General features: G+C 40.2%; 1 protein-coding gene across 1 annotated transcript in view; it reads left to right on the top strand.

The window, feature by feature from the left end:
• The window catches only part of LOC107112006 (eyes absent homolog 2-like), a 124,389-nt gene that overhangs the window by 32,065 nt on the left and 91,401 nt on the right, over positions 1-923 (top strand). The gene's annotated exons all lie outside the window — the stretch shown is intronic.

The raw sequence follows: 923 nt of genomic DNA, 5'->3' as shown, positions 1-923 counted from the left end.
ACACTTATTTATAATAATACATTATAATAGCTTTCAGAGTGTAATAACATCTCATTTTTTATATTTTTGCTTTCTCTCTCTTTTTTTTTTGAACCCCCCCAAAAGGGATATTTTTATTATTTTTTCATAAGACTATATAACTACAAAAAAATATAGGGGGGACTACAACTATGGATAAAGGAAAGATATCCACACTAACTAAAAACCCAAGAGAAGGAGATCATATCCATGTTAAACTAAGTAGTAGTAATTAAAGTGTTAGTAAAACAATCTACTTGTAGAGTTCTTGTTTTTCACAGCTTCTATGTTAATATGTTAGTTATTATGAGAAAACTTTCTGAGCATATTCTTTACTTCAAAAGACGATTTTCAAAGTCCTTCTGCCCTTATTTCGGTTTTCTATCTCTGAAGTCATATGCCACTTTCATTGCTCCCGCACCCTTTTCAACCACAGAGTCCTCATCCGTTCCAGAGGTGGCAGAGACACTTGATTTGGTTTCTTCATCTTTGAGTTCTTCCCCCGATCTCAGCTGACGTCTCAAGAATTCCTTGGATTTGGGGCATGGCTTGGCGGTCGTTGATGGTGGCTGCCTGAAGAGCGTTCTCCGTCAAGCCTCCCATCTAAATCGCCTATAAAATCGCCCATTCGCATCAAAATTCATCGAAAACTACAATGGTTCGAACGGGAACGTCCCGCTCACAGAAAAATGCGGCCAAACCTCATCAATTGACGAAATTTTTAGTCCGAGACCCGCCGAAACAATCTCCAGGCCGTTCGTCAATAACTGAACCCAAAATGGCGCCTGATGTCTCCGAGGACGAAGATGACGGCACTATGCTAACACGCCACGAGTTCCGAACAACGATCAGCCGCTTGGAAACAATAATTGCGGATCAAATCAAACAAGCCGTCCAACCCTTCT

Source organism: Gekko japonicus, unplaced genomic scaffold (assembly GCF_001447785.1).
Source record: "Gekko japonicus isolate JY-2015 unplaced genomic scaffold, Gekko_japonicus_V1.1 scaffold898, whole genome shotgun sequence".
In the NCBI taxonomy this organism is placed as follows: domain Eukaryota; kingdom Metazoa; phylum Chordata; class Lepidosauria; order Squamata; family Gekkonidae; genus Gekko; species Gekko japonicus.
The sequence above is the reverse complement of the archived record's forward strand: the minus strand, read 5'-3'. Positions and strand labels throughout refer to the sequence as shown.